Genomic DNA, 17338 nt, shown 5'->3' with positions numbered 1-17338 from the left:
GTCACATATACTGGTTCACACACCTGTTTACTAAAAACCTAAGTTTTGGAGAAACCACTGAATTTAGCAATTAAACCACACACAGTGACAATGAGATGTTTGTAATTAAAATGAAGAACTGATAATATCATATTCATCATAATTACAATCACAATCTATTTTTATTTTATCCATTCTAACTATTATATTTTAATTACAAGTTGGAGCCTCAAGTTTTCCAAAGAGCAGCAAGACTCCACAAAGATACAGTGGGAAAATGTTTGATGGACTGATGAGGTCGAATTGTTTGGACGACAGCTCTATATATGGTGTTCTCTCTCTGAACACCAACTATTGACTGTAAATAAAGTTGGACGGATCCTCTGTGATGTCACCAGTAGATTTGTGCTCCAGTAAAATAACTCCACTCACCCCTTCACCCAAATCCTTACAATATAAAAATACACATTATGTGATGCAGTTTCCAACTTCTTTTATTAGTATTTATCATTCATTACATTTTTGTTGGTTAATCAAAATTATTAACATCACCCAGTTGTCCTGTCAGAACTGGACATTTAACAAAGTCACTTCTTCTGAAATTAAGCTGATAAAAGCTGAATAAATGATCTTCTTCCACACTGGTGCAAACATGAAGGTAAAATGTAGTATTGAAGGTACAGGGGAGTAAGTGTGACAGTCCCAGATCATGACCAAGGGACTTCCCTATGATTGGATGTATTTCTTTATCACTGATTTTAACATGATAAACAGTAAAGCCATAAAAGGTGTGGATGATTCAGACCCTTTAAAGCACAGACTGTCAAACACTGTCAAGTTTTGTTAAGTCAAAACTTCTCTTACATAATAAACAACCTCCTTCCATCCATCCCCACATTATATGTTGTCTTTTAAAGCCTGTGTGTTCATGCTGTCAAAATACACTGACAGTTCCATTGGCAGAGAGCTGTGTGTTTCCTTCAGCCTATCTCATGCTGCAGGACAGCACAGGCTTTGGTAGCAAAACACAGAGAGGAGCTTTGGATACCAATTTCCTCTGGATTAAGTTTGGGACATGTTTTAATTTTTGTTAATCACTTTCAGCTTTATTCTCTCATGCCCAGTCCCTCACTTCTTTCCCCGTTCTCCACTGTCTTCTATTCTTCCTCCCTTCTTCTCTACATCATCCTCTTTCCATCTGCCGTCATGTCTCTCTCTCGCCAGCAGCTTCCTCCGATCTTTAATGAAACAAACTGTGGCAATTTCCTTTATTTGGACACACTTGCCTTTGATATTGTCCTCCAGTAGTAATACCACAACAAGCAGGTGCAAGCAGCTTATTACAGCCCATAGCTCTGTTCTTTAAGCAAAAGCACCAACATATTATCACTTTTGATGTAAAACATAAAACCCCTTCATCTACATTGTAGCTTAGATGTTAAAGTTTTATAATCTGTGGCTGTGGCTCAGGAGGTAGAGCGGGTTGTCCACTAACTGGAAGGTCGATGGTCCGATTCCTGGCTCACTGAACCCATACTCGCCCCCTGATGTGCATTGGGTGAATGAATGTGAGTCAAAGTGTAGTGTTGTACTGTGTCCAATGCTGTATGAATGTATGTATGAGAGTCATATTTGCTCTCACACATACCACTATACTTTTCTGGGCAAAACTGAATCATAGGCAACTGGACTTGTATTTGTCTGGGAGGACGTTTCGCCTCTTATCCAAGGGGCTTCATCAGTTCAACTCGTGCGGACTAGTGAGACTTGTTGTGTACAAACTGTTGAAGCCCCTTGGCCTGCCGATGGGGTCCACCTTAATCTGCAGAGAGAGGGAGAGAGGAAGAGAAAAGGGGTTAAGGGTGAGGTCACATTAGAAATTGCTGACTCAACATAACAAATGTTAATTCATACTACATATACTACATAGAGTTAAATCATACATCATTGTTCAAAAAGGTTTAAGCATTAAGAGTAGCCACCAACAGATGCACTTACCCACTAATCACTCTTCCTTAGCCAGAAACCTCTAAAAGACCTGACGGGTTGGGGAAATCAGTGGGCAGAGCTTTTTTATAGGGCTGGGCAATGATTAAAATTTTTAATCGTGATTAATCACATTGCATACACAAAATCCAATAATGAATTCAAATGTAATGTAAAGTGCAATGTGCAAGTTCATTTGCAAAAGCAGATAACTCCGTTTAAAAAAAAAAAAATTCAAAATATTTTTTAATTATTATTTATACCAGGTGATATCAGTCAAACCAAAGTTGAGTGGCTTTGACCAAGGAGATGAGACGTAACAAAACAAATGTAGCTCAAAGAAATAGAGCTTTATTGAAAACAACACCATGCAAAGAATAATTCAAAAGCATCAGCTCACTTTTATGAGGCATTTATCTGCTTTTGCAAATGAACTCTTATTTCAATGTTCCGCTGCCATATGAACGAAAGTGCCATAACATTTGTTGTTAAAATAAAATAATAACTTTGCCACCTTTTGATTCAGGACATGTCATTAATTATCTGACTAACTTGCATATTTCACTCAGAGGACCGGCGGATCAGCTGGTGTGCAGTGCGCGTTGTATAGCCGACTGTATGATCCTTTTTTTTCTCTCTCTCTCTCTCCATCGCGCTGTACGTCTTCACAAGACATACACTTTCTACACAAGCCATAGGTCGACGTGTGTGGGGTTAGATGGCAATGAGGTAGAGCAGAGCGCATCTTCTCTCTCATGTTGCGTCAGTGCCAGTAGATCGTCGCGGACTTAAGCGTCAGGCATTTGGCTCTCCTAATTGCTGGTTTGATGTGACTTTATCAATTAAAGGTTCATGAGGCAGGATTTGTGAAGAAATGCACATGCGTTTTAAGTTTTTTACTGCTAATGGGCGATGAAGCGTTCAAAACCAAAAAGAATGAGCCCACTCGCGTATCTCTGTGTTGCCTTGAACAGGCTGTGTGCTGCATAATGCGCTGCAATTCTGGGTCCGAATTTCCCGTGCTGTCCGCGGATGTGACGTCAAATGACGCTGTATGCGCGTCCTCGACAGCTTTGGCTTTCCACCGCTTGCGACCAGCGGTGGTCGGCGGATGTCTTGCAGCCTGAACAGTTATGTGAGCAGCGAGTAGAGAAATAACGTCACTTTCTTAAATTTTAATATTTTTTCATGCGAGAAAGTGACAGTTTAGATTCCCAATCTGTTGTCAATTTATCCAAATAACGTCTGTAAGTAGATTTGCTCCGACATTTTTCGGAGGAGTGCAGAGCCACACACGAGCGGCAGCAGCGGCTGGTCACAGAGGCTGCAGCCGGGGAGCTGAGCTCATCGGCCGGGCAACCTCTGTCCTCCCAGGGAAGAAAACGAGCCGAGTAACTTACCCACAGGTTTTTAGAGTTTTTCTGCCGGCTGGTTGAATTGTTTTTAGGAGATAAATGCTGGTCTCATTGATGATATCTAACAGTGGCAGTCGCATTAGATCATTTGAATGACAAGTGAAGCTTCAGGTGTGTGTGAGCAGCGCAGCCTTGGGGCTCTGTATGTACAAAAATCACCATATTTAGGCTACTTAAAGCAGAAGTAAGTGATCCGGTGGTTTTGGCTAACTTCCTGTCAGCCGATGGAGTTAGCAGTCCCCGCCCTCGTCCCTACGTCACCACATTCACGCGCACCCCTTGGCTGCACACACAGAGAGGACCGCCCCTTTATGCCGTTCTCTCTCCTCATTGGATAAAGGTTGTAGGATACAAGGAAAGTTTTCTCCTCGGCTTACAGCAGAGCAGAGTGACTGACAGACCCGTGTTTCAGACCAAACACTCTATATAAGTGATTGCTGTCGGAAGATATAATTATTTAAGACTTATATTAACACAAAAATTCCGCTTACTTCTGCTTTAAATAAATAAATAAATAGTTTTACAATAAGCCGATTGATTCATCCGTGGTCAGTTTATCCAAACAACGCCTGTAAGGAAATTCTCCGACGTGTTTGGAGTAGTGTTGTGTCGTTCGCGAGTGATTCGTTCGAAGGAACTAATTATTTAAGTGAACGTACTGACTAGAATCACTTCCTGACCTGATTTGTTCCTTTCTCAGTTCAGTAGTTGAGCTCAGCAGCGAGCGTGCAGGCCGACAGTGGAACTGCTGTGTGGTCTGTGAATCACTGAATCACCTGCGAATCTGGTGGCGGAGACTCTCATTGCGAGGGAACGGTGCATGTTCAGTGATGCGTTCACTGACAGTCTGGGCTGAGGGCTCCAGTTCACTCTCTGTGTGCGTTGTTCACTGTACTGGGGGCTGAGGCTCCAGTTCACTCTCTGTGTGCGTTGTTCACTGTACTGGGGGCTGAGGCTCCAGTTCACTCTCTGTGCACGTCGTTCACTGCATGTACTGGGGGCTGAGGCCGCCCATTCACTCCGTGTCGTTCACGAACGTATACTGACACGGTGATTCACGTTCGCCCTGCCACTCACTCACTCATTACCTGCGAACCTACTGCGCACACAGAGAACTGCTGCTAAGGACGTGATTCAGGTTCGCGCTGCCACTCACTCACTCATGATTCGCGAACCTACTGCAGACACAGAGAGCTGCCGCTGGGGAAGGGGGGGTGATTCGGTGAACAAATTTTTTGAACGACTCATTTTATGGAACTGATTCTAGTCGGTAGTAGTAGTAGTTTTCTGTGAGAGACTGCTGCGGCCGACCCAAATGAAACTGTGGCGGCTGATTAATGGAAAACACTGGTATAGTAACGTTATGCTGTTTACAATTCAGCCACAGTGTCACTGTCGCATCATCAGCTGCACTGCTGTGGACAGTTCATGCGCGCTCCCGCACCAGCTTGGCTGATGTATCGCTATTGAGTTTTATTCCTTGATCCTACGTGAAGCTCCTTTAAAGTGAAGGGGAAAAAAAGAGCTGTCAACCACTCCTAGACGCGTCAGGTCAGTCATAGCGCAGGGGGAGGGCTATAATTCTGTGGTGAAAAATAGACTCATTCATGAAATTTTATTGAGAATTTTACAGAGGGGCACAGCGCATGTTTACCGGGGTTTACCCGGTAAAAAGTGTCTGACGACTCAGACCCCTACACCGCAGCAGCCAGCAACATACTTTTACAAAATAAAAGCATGTGAGCAACATGCGTTAATGCGTGATAAAATAAATGTCATTGTTAATAGTTTAATGAGTTAATGCGATAATAACGCGTTAACTTGCGCAGCCCTACTTTTTTATTATATCCTCTTTCTTGCCTTTCTCAAGCCCTTGTCTCTAGGCTGGGGACAGCTCTCCATTCCGACACCCCTCCATTTCGACACCCCGCTGTTCCGAAATACCCCCACTTCGAAACACCGCTGTTCCGACACAGTCCCCCCCCCCCCGCAGCTGTCCAATGTCCAAGGTGCTGAACCGCGTGACATTGTTTACACTCTGTGTTGCGGCTTGTCTGTGAAACGTGCGCTGCTCAGGGACTGGGCAGATCTGTCCCATTTGCTTTCTCCCCGACTCCGTTGTTGGAGATCTCCACACAGTAATAGAAATACACTTTTTTTCTCCCCCCCTGCGCCGCTCGAGCGCGACTGAACCCGGCTTGAGCTCACAGGGGCGCGAGGCTGCTGCAGCCGCCGCTCGTGCTGACAGCTGACTGAGGGAGATGCTTTGGTTGGGTTTAGGCAATGAAGAAAGGAGTTGGTTAAGTTAAGTAAAAAGACCAGGTAGAGGCTAGACAGGCCAGAAGCATAATGAACATTATGTCATTAATATGAAGTACTTGCTTGTTTTGCAGTTAATTATGCACATGATCCGTTTGACCCCAAAAAGGAAAAAAGGATCAATGCGCACTGCGCACTGGGGGTTTCCCCCAATAGCCTTTTCGGAATAGCGGGGTCTTTAGAAAAAATAGAAAAACCCGCTATTACGATGAATGGAAGTCTATTGTCGGAAAGGCGGGGCTTCGGAAAGGCGGGGTGTAACCCTCTAGACCGAAGAGGTTTTAGGAAGGCAAGGCAAAACTTTTTCTTAAGAAAATCCAGTGGTGTGAATTCCTCCTGGTTGTGACTCAGCTTCACCCACATCTCCCTGGAGCCCCTCCGGAATTGGAGCTGTGCCATCTTCGCCAGGTGTGGTGCTGTCTTCAGCTTGGACACAGTGTGTCCAGCTTGCCATCCCAGGATGTCTTTATTTTGCAGCTCTACCACATCCACCTTTCCTGAGTTGGAGGAAGCAACAACAGACTTAAAATCATTAAAGTCAAAGACCACGCCCCCAGGCTGTCTCTTCATCTGTTGCTCCACCCCATGATGAACACTGTCAGCGCTCATAAAAGTGTGCCCCGGTTCGAAGTACTTCAAGGTCACATCTTTTGCAGTTGTTTGGTCGTTGATATCGGAGGTCAGTGTTGTTAGCAGGCACCAGTTTTTATTTTGCGGCGTGCAATTATCCATCCAATAGATGACATGAGGGACATCCCGCTCCTTCCTCAGTGCAGCTACGTAGGCCGAGGCCACCTCCTCTGCTTTCCTGTTAGCAATTCCCTCATGCCAAACCACAGAGATGTTCTTTCTCTTTCCTCCAGAGTTCTTGCCAACAGTGGCAAAGGTCTCGTGGAACAGAGTGATCCTCCTTGCGGAGACAGCCGTCTTTACACCAGGCATGCGAGGGAGCATGATAACTTTTTGGAGATCAACACTTCTGATGGTTGTGTCCTCTTTAGGCTCCCTCGCTGCATCTCTTTTGTAGTGCTGCCTGGACGTCTTTGTCCGTTTCTTGTGCTCCTCCCACGTGGCACAGAGAAGTCAGTCTGGAACAGGACCTTCTTAGTTGGCCTGATGTTCAGCCTTGACATGAGCATCTTGAAGCAGACAGTGCTCACATTGCTCCTCTCCTAGCTTCGTAAAGCTGCGTTTTAATTGTCACCCTGCGTGTTCTCTACGGTAGTGGCTGATGGTGGGGTTAAAGGACTCGAAAACGTGTGCTAAAGTGCCCTCTTCAGTGGCGAGGACGTGCTATATGTGCCTTTTTTCTTCTTTTTCGCCCCTGCCCCTCAAAATGTCTGTGCACGGCACTGACCAGGGGTGAAAAAGAGGCAAACCGCAGTAAGTAGTTGGTGTGTATAGAATGCAGTAACTGCAGGTTTGGCTCAGTTTTGAGAGTGATTTTGTAGTTACTGCAATTTTTGATACCTAATATCTCTAAAACGGTGCAACATTCAGTGTTGCCAACTCCTCAGTAACCAAAGTCGCTATTGGCCGTTGTAAAAGTCGCTAGAAGTCGCAGTGCACGTCTCAAAATGCAGCAGAGACATCTCCGTGACACTACTGTGTGATGCTGACCGCCGGTGAGTGCTTTGAGACAGGGGCAGGGCTCGCGGCACGTTGAAAACAGCTGTGATAACGTGCTTTCAGGGCCGAGTCTCAGAAGAGTCAGAAAAAATCGCTAGATTTGTCGCTAGTCGCTTTTGACAAAAAAAGTCGCCAAGAGGGTTTGGAATGTCGCCAGAAGTTGGCAACACTGGCAACACTGACCTCTGAAACTTTTACACAAGATAGAACATTTATTGACAAGTTCAATTTCACAAAAATCTCAATTTCAAATTTTCACGTAGTTACTGCAGTCTGGCTTAGCAGGGCAGTATACTCTCTCTCGCACACTACTATACTCTCTCTCTCTCACACACACACACACACACACACACTTTACCATACACAAACATAACAATCTCCTACACTCTCACCACTATACTCTATTAGGGTGCACTCACACTAGGCAATCGTACCGTGCCCAAGCACGTTTGCCCCTAAAGTCCAGATTCTATTGCTAGTGTGAGTGCAAGTGTTCCGTGCTTGAGCACGGTACACTTCCCTGGCCCGGCTCGGTTGGGAGAGGTGTGCTTGGGCACGGTACGCTTGGCCAGGAATGCGCACACGTAATGCGCTGCGGGATCGTTCTCTACCACGTGTCTGCAACCGCGTGTAAACAACAGTCACTTATCAATTACGTCGCGCCGTAAACATCGCCAGTTAACGTCGCTTTGATTAAACTTCAAGATAACCATGACAACCGGTCAAAGCGCCGTTCTTACTAAAGTCACAGCGCACCCGCCGTGTTGGTATATCAACGTGATGACGTATGTGTCAGAGGCAACCGGTTGGGGCATTCGGGCTTCAGCACGGTACGGAACAACTGGCCCTAGTGTGAGTGCGCCCTTACACACACTACTATACTCATACAAAAACACCACTATACTATATGTGAGGGAGTATCAACCCCGGAACTAAATTTAGTTCCAAAGAACCATGGGACAGTTTCAAACGGTTTCATAGGTTTGGGAGACCAAACCTATTGAAAATACTACCTCAAACCGTTTAAATTACCCCAAACCGGTTGAAATTCCAACCAGTTTAAAGGGGGTAGTTTAAACCTTGTCTGTCATGTATACACTTGATACGGGTTGATCCCTGGCTGCGCTCCTTCTGCGCATGCTCAGGACTTGACGTACGTACGTAAGTACGCATGCACATTTGAGCACGTACGAGCCGTAGCGTACTTAGCTGTCACTCTATCACAATGTCTCTGTTAACATGTCGACCAAGAAATCCACAGCTCCCAGGTGGACATCGGGAGAAACCCCTTTGCTTTTAGAAATTCTGAAAGAACAAAACATAATGCAAAGAATAGACAGGTTTTAGGAGGAGGCGGGGGTAGTAGGCTCACTCCGGCAACATATTGCACTCCCGACTCCAAAAGGCTCTCTCTTCTTCTCCTGCTACTGGACTCTACAAGCAGGCATATCACGCTGCTGTTTAACAAAAAGAAATATTACAACGGAAAAGATTGCGCTCAACAAACGATGTATTTCCATTTCTTGTTGTTTCTGGCACAGCTGCAAGTAGCACTTATGTAATTGTAACCATAGTAAAGCCGCTGCGCATGCGTTCGAAGCGTTTGATTCGTTTGTTACTTTGTAACCCATATACGCTCAAGTTGAAATCTTAAATATGAATTATTTCTCAAGGGGTCTCTCATATGAATGAGTGGTCCTATAGAAAAGCGCTGTATAAGTGAAAGTCCATTTACCATTATGTCACAACCAGACCAATGTTGTTTTGTTGTGGTCTCACATTTTCCTACATGTTTTTTGACTCCTTGGTTGTTTTATTTGAACCAGATGAAAGACTTCAGTCATCAGACATCTGGATCTGAAGTTATCAGAGAAACAAGCTGAGTAAATGTTGGACAGCTCAGCTTCCAGCTGCTGGAGACGTCCTGTCCTCTGTCCGCCTTCAGAGCGCCTGTGAATTTCAGCTTTTTAATGTGAAACAGCTTTATGGGTATTTCTGCTGGTTTTAATCCCCTAGTGTGTTTGTTTGGGGAGGAGGAAACCTCTGTAGAAATTTCAGCTGCTGGTAAAAAAGCAGGACTCTCAGCTCCCAGCTCTCCCCTGATGTCTCTGTCCTCCTTACGGCATCAGTGAGACACTGACTTTAAATGAAAAAACTGCTTTATCCAGTGCTTTCAAAGGTTATAATCCCCAGGACAGTTTGATTTCCTGAACCACTGATACTGCCGTGCCGTCCTTGTCAGAGATCACAAGTGTGTCCTAGTTTTCTTGTTTAAAATGTCCAGGTCCAAGATATATCATGATAAATGTGTTATACAGACAAAAAAAAGTCATGATACATTACATTACATTTCTATATGATCTATGTATTCCCAAGCTATTTCTTAACGCCACCTAACACCATCCTTTAGTGTTGTTTTGATTGAGGGCCCCCTAGAGGCAGAACAGACGGTGTATTCAGTTCACTGTCACATTCAGCAGTTAGTTAACTCAGCCGTCTCGTCTTTATATCTACTGTTGGTGAGACTCAGGTATTTGAAATTATTGATGTAAAATGAGTTTGTTTGGTTCTTGTGGTGAAAGTTAGTTGAAAAATCTGAACCCAAGTGAGACTGACTATAAGGACAAGTATGAATCTAAAGCAAATTATTAATTGGATTCATCTATCTATCATATTAATTACAGCATCTCTGTTCATGAGTCAACAGGTTTTACCAGAATAGCACAGAGGAAGCTGCTGTATCACTGACCTGGAGTCTGACTCATCGCAGTGTTACTTTGAAGTGTTTGATGAGCTAATGAGGCTGACTTTGAACTGTTTGAAGAGCATGACGTGTGTGTCATGTAAAAAGGGCTCTGCAGCCGTCCTCCAGGTCAAGGAAGCAGGAAGAATCACGGTGATCCGGATCTCTCTACACTGCCTCTGGAACAGGACCGGGATTTCTGAAATCTCGAATTACCATCGCTGGTGACAAAGGGAGGACGCTGGAGCACACGGTCAAATAATAAACATTTATTGAGGTGCGGCTGCTGACGTTTCGACACAAGGTCTTCTTCAGAGCAAACGGAGCTGTTCAGTGGACGGGGGATTTAAATCCCGTGCCTGCATCTCTGATTGGGAGAGCAGGGAAACACGTCATATCACAACGGCTCACGTGATAGGCTACCACAGCAATAATACAAGTGTAATGAATACAATAAAGTTACAATGTATACAGGGACATGATTTCAATCAAGAGCATGATTAAATATACAAAATAGTAACAATAGTACAATAAGCCACGTAAGGGCACCATTCATAAAAAACAAGACAAATTCATCTCTTCGTTAAGACCATTTGGCTCCATGGTGTTTAGGGTAAAAATCCAGAAGGCTTCTCTCTGCAGGAGTTTTTTGATAATGTTACCACCTCTCGATGGTGGGATGATTTTTTCGATCCCCCAGAATTTGAGGGTGGCAACTGAACCATGTTTGGCCTGATCATAATGCCTGGCCATTGCATATGTCAGGTTTTTAGTCCGGATGGCATTTTTGTGTTCAGCGATCCTGACTTTGAGTTGTCTTTTTGTCTGTCCAACATAAACTAAACCACACGGACACTTCAACATGTAAACAACATGAGTGCTGTTACAGTTAATAAAGTTGTTAATCTTGTAAGATTTTCCTGTGCGTGGGTGTGTGAATGTTTTAACGTTAGATGTGTTGGAACAGTGAGCACAGTGGCCGCAGCGGTGGAAGCCTGCAGGTGGAGGTGGAAGCCAGGAGGAGGGAGGCGGCACACGGCTGTCAGAGTGGACGAGGCGGTCCTTCAGGTTACGTGCTCGCCTGAAAGTGATGAGTGGAGGCTGTGCAGAAAAGTTCTTAAGGGATGGATCACTTTTAATAATATGCCAGTGTTTTAAAACAGTTTCTTTGATCTGACTGGCCATGGGATTGAAATTCGTGGAGAAACAGAGGCGAGGGGGTGATGCGGGTTTAGGTTTTTTAACCAGGAGGGCGTGTCTGTCGGAGCAGGATGCTCTCTGATAGGCTGTTTCAATCAACGAATGGGAATAGCCTCTCGCTCTGAAGCGCTCTCTCATAGAGTCTGCTTTGATGTTAAATTCTTCGTCTGAACTACAGTTTCTGCGGAGTCTTAAGAATTGGCCGGTGGGAATATTCTTGATAAGTTGTGTAGAGTGATTACTGTCTGCTCTGAGGAGTGTGTTTCTACTGAGAGGCTTGCGAAATATAGTTGTTTGCAAACAGCCATTGTCCCCTTTATAGATGGTAAGGTCTAGGAAGTTGATTTCTTTGGGGTTACACTCTCTTGTGAAAGCCAAATAGTCAGTTGTAGAGTTGAGATAATTAAAAAAGGCATCAAGTTCATCGAAAGTCCCTTTCCAGATAACAAAAATATCATCGATGTATCTCTTAAAGAGAGCAATTTTTGAGAAGAAGGGATTTGAAGAATTAAAAATGAATTTCTCTTCCCATAGTCCCATAACTAGACAGGCGTATGATGGAGCAAACGAGCTTCCCATTGATGTACCTCGGGATTGGAGGTAGTATCTCCCTGAATACTTAAAGAAGTTCATGGATAGGATCATTTCAGATAATGACAAAAGGAATTCCTTGTGGGGAGATACATCAAAAACATCACCAGAGTGCTTGTCTAGGAAATGGGCTAGCGCTTTAATACCAACATGATGTGGAATGCAGGTATACAGACTCTGAACATCAAAAGACACCAATAAATCATTTTCATCGAATTTCCAGTTTTTTAATATACTGAGTATATCAGTGGTGTCTCCTAAAAAAGAAGGTAAATCCACAACAAATTTCTTAATGAAAAAATCCACAAACTGCGAGAGAGGCTCTGTAAGGCTGCCTATACTGGCAACGATAGGACGCAGCGGAGGATTTTCTAGACTTTTGTGGATTTTTGGAAGCCCATAACATTCCACATCATGTTGGTATTAAAGCGCTAGCCCATTTCCTAGACAAGCACTCTGGTGATGTTTTTGATGTATCTCCCCACAAGGAATTCCTTTTGTCATTATCTGAAATGATCCTATCCATGAACTTCTTTAAGTATTCAGGGAGATACTACCTCCAATCCCGAGGTACATCAATGGGAAGCTCGTTTGCTCCATCATACGCCTGTCTAGTTATGGGACTATGGGAAGAGAAATTCATTTTTAATTCTTCAAATCCCTTCTTCTCAAAAATTGCTCTCTTTAAGAGATACATCGATGATATTTTTGTTATCTGGAAAGGGACTTTCGATGAACTTGATGCCTTTTTTAATTATCTCAACTCTACAACTGACTATTTGGCTTTCACAAGAGAGTGTAACCCCAAAGAAATCAACTTCCTAGACCTTACCATCTATAAAGGGGACAATGGCTGTTTGCAAACAACTATATTTCGCAAGCCTCTCAGTAGAAACACACTCCTCAGAGCAGACAGTAATCACTCTACACAACTTATCAAGAATATTCCCACCGGCCAATTCTTAAGACTCCGCAGAAACTGTAGTTCAGACGAAGAATTTAACATCAAAGCAGACTCTATGAGAGAGCGCTTCAGAGCGAGAGGCTATTCCCATTCGTTGATTGAAACAGCCTATCAGAGAGCATCCTGCTCCGACAGACACGCCCTCCTGGTTAAAAAACCTAAACCCGCATCACCCCCTCGCCTCTGTTTCTCCACGAATTTCAATCCCATGGCCAGTCAGATCAAAGAAACTGTTTTAAAACACTGGCATATTATTAAAAGTGATCCATCCCTTAAGAACTTTTCTGCACAGCCTCCACTCATCACTTTCAGGCGAGCACGTAACCTGAAGGACCGCCTCGTCCACTCTGACAGCCGTGTGCCGCCTCCCTCCTCCTGGCTTCCACCTCCACCTGCAGGCTTCCACCGCTGCGGCCACTGTGCTCACTGTTCCAACACATCTAACGTTAAAACATTCACACACCCACGCACAGGAAAATCTTACAAGATTAACAACTTTATTAACTGTAACAGCACTCATGTTGTTTACATGTTGAAGTGTCCGTGTGGTTTAGTTTATGTTGGACAGACAAAAAGACAACTCAAAGTCAGGATCGCTGAACACAAAAATGCCATCCGGACTAAAAACCTGACATATGCAATGGCCAGGCATTATGATCAGGCCAAACATGGTTCAGTTGCCACCCTCAAATTCTGGGGGATCGAAAAAATCATCCCACCATCGAGAGGTGGTAACATTATCAAAAAACTCCTGCAGAGAGAAGCCTTCTGGATTTTTACCCTAAACACCATGGAGCCAAATGGTCTTAACGAAGAGATGAATTTGTCTTGTTTTTTATGAATGGTGCCCTTACGTGGCTTATTGTACTATTGTTACTATTTTGTATATTTAATCATGCTCTTGATTGAAATCATGTCCCTGTATACATTGTAACTTTATTGTATTCATTACACTTGTATTATTGCTGTGGTAGCCTATCACGTGAGCCGTTGTGATATGACGTGTTTCCCTGCTCTCCCAATCAGAGATGCAGGCACGGGATTTAAACCCCCCGTCCACTGAACAGCTCCGTTTGCTCTGAAGAAGACCTTGTGTCGAAACGTCAGCAGCCGCACCTCAATAAATGTTTATTATTTGACCGTGTGCTCCAGCGTCCTCCCTTTGTCTCCACTGCTCGTCTCCAGCCCTGAGACGCACCGGTCCAGAGTTCGTCAAGCTGAAGCGCGGAGGATCTCCCTTTTTTACCATCGCTGGTATTTGGTCTTCCACTGTTGCCTTCTCAGCTATATAAACTATGTCATTCTTATTTTATTTTTTAAATTTTCATTTGACGGTGTATCATCTTGAAATTTCCAACCAAGTGGCAGACTTTACATTCACTTTCGTCAGCTTACTACGTCGTGTACGAGCTGCGATTGGCTGCTCCTCCTGCTCCCTCTACCTGACTGGTGGAGAATCTTCAGTTGTGGTGGAATTCGACAAATATGATTACAGGCTGTAGGTGGAGCCAGAGGAGTTGGATTTTGTCCTAAATTACCCATTTAATGTCCGACTATCAGAATATAGTGACAGTTCCAGCAAATATGACTGAATAATTGTTACCAACTAAAGCTTTAATCATGTAGAGGAGACTGGGGCTGGTTGTCACTTTTTACTCATGTATGAATTGCTCATCTTCAAAAAAAACTTTTAACAGTAATTCTTACATTAAATGAAAGCTTTATTTATTTATTTGTTTATTTCAGGCATGTCAATTAAATCATCATCATCACACTTCATCTTAGTTCAAATAATACAATACACATGGCCGAAAGGGAAAGCGGGAGAGGCAAAAGCTTATCTAGTCCCGCCCCCATTACCCACAGAATAAAATCTTCATCATAATCTTTTCTTTTCTTTTGCTTTTTACATTTTGACATAACATTTTCTTTTACTTATGACAATGGGCTCTATGCACAGCTCCAGCACTTGCTGAATTTAAGGCAGGTCCTTCATTTCCTGTCTTACATTATTGGACACACTGATTAATCCAGGTGTGTCTGAGTAGTCACAATGGTCAGACACACCTGGATTAATCAGTTTGTCCAATAATGTAAGACAGGAAATGAAGGACCTGCCTTAAATTCAGCAAGTGCTGGAGCTGTGCATAGAGCCCATTTGACATAACATGTTACAACAGTAGGTTGTATACAGAGCTGAAGTCTAGCTCTAGACAGTACATACAGATTACGTGTGTGTCTGCACATGTGTCCATATTTGTCCGTCATGAGTGAACAACAGTCTCATCTTGTAGCCTGGCATGTCACAAAAGCTTAAGGCCTTGGCTTGAAACTGGTATCCTTTTTGTTTTTAGATTGCAACAAGAAGTAAGTAACCATGACAGACACTTTGACCCAATGTGACAACCAACCCCATCACGGGGGCGGTTGTCACAGGGTGGGGCTGGTTGTCCCTGTGGAGGTTCAATAGGGTTTCAGTGATATATTAGGATCTTAAAAGAAGATGTGTAACTTTATTGTTTTTTAAGCTAGAAACACCAAATAACTTTTGAAATACTCTATACTACTATATACGTATATACTCTTTTAGATGCTTCTCTTGGTCATTGTTGAAAATCTGACGATTTTTTTATATAGCCAACTGGCACTGAGGGAGTGGTAGCCCTGCCCTCTATGTCATCACTGGACATTTTCTGGCAGTAACGGGTCAATGTCCTGTAGTTGATATCATAATCCTTAGCTGTACTACGTATGCTCTTGCCTGCTAGCTTCACCTGCCTCACAGCAATAAGCATAGCATCTGCTGGCGTGCTTGCCCTGTCCGTCTTCCTCTTGAAGTTCCTGACCATTCTACCAACAAAAAACACAAAACAAAAAGATATCACTGTCTGCATATCCTCAGCTGAAAAAATAATTTCTACCAACCCCCAGAGCAGTGAGACAACCATCCCCAACTGACCATTTAACAAACATGTTAACCCTCTAGGCGCCAAAGTCGCATTATTGCGACAGGCAGCATGCTTGGATAAAACAGCCCATATCTTTAAATCTACTGCCCTATATTGTTACTGCTTGGTACCACTAGATGGCGAACACGTTCAGCTTCAATCCTCACGTCATTTGTGGGTGTGTTTTTCTACAAAATATCTGAGAAAAAAACGTTTGCTTGGCGCGCAGGCGCTCCGCTTTTTCTCGCGGAGCTCACGCAGCTCGGAGCGACCAGGAACGTTAGCTAAAACTTTTTCTTTTTTTTCACACAATGCAAATGAATGAAGCACGCTGGCCGTGAGGAACGCGATGCAAACGGGAATAATATGGATTATAAAACTGTTGGAGTTTGATGACTGCTGCTGCTGACTGATTTGGACACCTGGAGTAAAGGTAAGAAATATTTCTTTGAGGTTGGATCAGCTGTTCCTCTGCTCAGAGCTCGGTGTGTGGAGGACTCAGATTAGAGAGTTGATCATCATTTACCCGTTTTATTTTATGGTGATGGGCGCTATTACAGTTAATACCGATGTTTACATCAGATCGCTGCTGTGTGTGTGTGTGTGTGTAACGTTGTGGGTGTGTGACCGGAGGGTCCAGCCTGTCCCCCCACGGTGACTGATGTTTATCAAGGTGTGAATACGTGGGCCGGTCGGGGAAGCGGGCTGTGGCAGCCAAACTGAAAACTGTCGGAGTAACGTCAGGTTGTTGTCGGTTGATCCGGTGAATGATCAACTTTCAGGGTTGATCAGAATTTTCCTCTGGATGTAAACATGCTACAGACTTCCACTTGTAAGAAAATCAGGCAGTGCCCTAATGAATTTTGACTATTATTATTTTTTAATGTATTATTATTAGTTTAACAGCTCTGGGCCGTTCAACTAACTTAAAAAAAACATATTTGTGCATTTTTTTGCACTAATATTGTCCATTTGGAATAACATTCTGTTTTTGAATAAAGTTAGGGAGAAAGAAATAAATGATACCAGTGACATGCTGGATCAAACTGAGAAACAACTCTTCCTCTCGTTCTTCTCTTCCCTACAATGTAAATCAAATTTGTGCCTTTTTTTTATCCGATTAATCGATTAATCGAAGAAATAATCGACAGATTAATCGATTATCAAAATAATCGTTAGTTGCAGCCCTAACTCTGACCCATAAAAATTATAAAATATATCCTCACCTCAATAGAGTGCCGAAGCGGAAGCAGGAAGTAACGGCTCCATGGGTCCTCAACTCGGAAAAAGTCTCCATGCAAATGAACGGGAGTCAAAGTTTTATTTCGTGAGCCGATTGAATTGTGCCATGAGAAAAAAATATGTCCTCTACCTGTTAAAAACATCACGTTTCATGCCGCAAAATCAGCAGTTTATCGTGCAACGGAAGAATGTCTTTTGTGTGATGACCGCTCTAGGACAACCAGACATGAAAATGGGTCATGGGTGAAAAAGGTGAGAAGGATCCGACCCCTCTAGGGGGGTCCGGGGGCTTGTTCCCCCGGAAGAAAAATTTGAATATTTC

Source organism: Trachurus japonicus, chromosome 8 (genome assembly GCF_045865225.1).
Source record: "Trachurus japonicus isolate A0001 chromosome 8, Traja_1.0".
Classification (NCBI taxonomy): domain Eukaryota; kingdom Metazoa; phylum Chordata; class Actinopteri; order Carangiformes; family Carangidae; genus Trachurus; species Trachurus japonicus.
This window is presented reverse-complemented; position numbering follows the sequence as displayed.